Genomic DNA, 1,281 nt, shown 5'->3' on the forward strand with positions numbered 1-1,281 from the left:
ATTATTATGTTCTCTGGTGACATCACGGGAGGTTAAGGTGACCCAGCTACTCAGCAGGAATGTGGGCAGAGACTTGCGGCAACAGCTGCTGAGTTTGTCTGGAGGAGAAAATAAAGGGATGCCATACTGGACAGGAATATATGCCACCACCCAACAGGGGTGTGTTTTATTGAGGAATCAGTTTATCAGTGCTAAGCTTTGTTAATCCCGATGGATGCGTGGGCGTTTAAACCATCCCACAACTGTGACACGGACCCATGTGCTCTGCCGTCAGGATTTTCCTGTCCTAGGATTTCCTATGTATGGACTCCCAGGCTGTCCCAGAGTCTTGCCTGGCATTGCCGAGCGGTCTTCTGTGGTCAAACAGACCTGTGCTTTATTTAGTCAAACGATGGATCTGCACTCGTGCTACCATTCCCTGTGATCAAATCAGTTGTGGGCAGTTGAGTCCTTGTGCTTGTGGACATGTCTTTAGTTATTTTGGATAACACCTAGGAATGAGCTGGGTGGGTCACATGCTAAGTGTGTGTCTCACTGTATGAAACACTTTTTGACAAAAAAAAAAAAAAGCTGAACTGTTTTGTGCTCCTGTAAGCATGGTGAGAAGCTCCAGTTGCTCCGTGTCTTTATCAACACCTGTCGTCATCAGTAATGGTTAGCTGTCCTACTGTGTGTGGTGACATTTCATTGTGCATTCTCATTTGCATGCCTCTAATGATCGGTGGTGAGGTTGAATAACTACACACTGCTTAGTTGATAATCTTTGTGTAAAATGTGTCAGTTCAAATACTTTGCTCAGCTAAAAATAATGTCTTCTTTTTCTTCTATCATGAGCAGCTTTTTATAGCTGCTTTAGGGGTTTCTGTTTTGGGTTTGCTTGTTGTTTTGAGACAGCACCTTTCTGTGTAGCCCTGTGTAGAGCTGGTCTCAGACTCACGATCCTTCCACCTTAGTCTCCTGGGTCCCAGGGTTAATTTAGTAACTATATTTAAAATAAAAGCCCTTCTCTTTAGTCTAAATTCTATGGTTTTCCTTTGTTTTTCTGTCTATTCCTCCCTTCCTCTCTTCCTTCTGTCCTCTTCTCCTCCCTACTCCCTCCCTCCTTCCCTCCCTCCCTTCTCCTTCCCTCCCTCCTTCCTCCTTCTCTTCCTCCCTCCTTCCTCCCTCCCTCCTTCTCTCCCTCCTTCCTCCTTTCTTCCCCCCATTCCTCCCCCTTTCATTCTCCTTTGTCCTCCTTCTTTCTCTCCCTCCCTCCCTCCCTCCCTCCTTCCTCCCTCCCTC

The sequence above is a fragment of the Mastomys coucha genome, unplaced genomic scaffold, assembly GCF_008632895.1.
Source record: "Mastomys coucha isolate ucsf_1 unplaced genomic scaffold, UCSF_Mcou_1 pScaffold15, whole genome shotgun sequence".
Classification (NCBI taxonomy): Eukaryota; Metazoa; Chordata; class Mammalia; order Rodentia; family Muridae; genus Mastomys; species Mastomys coucha.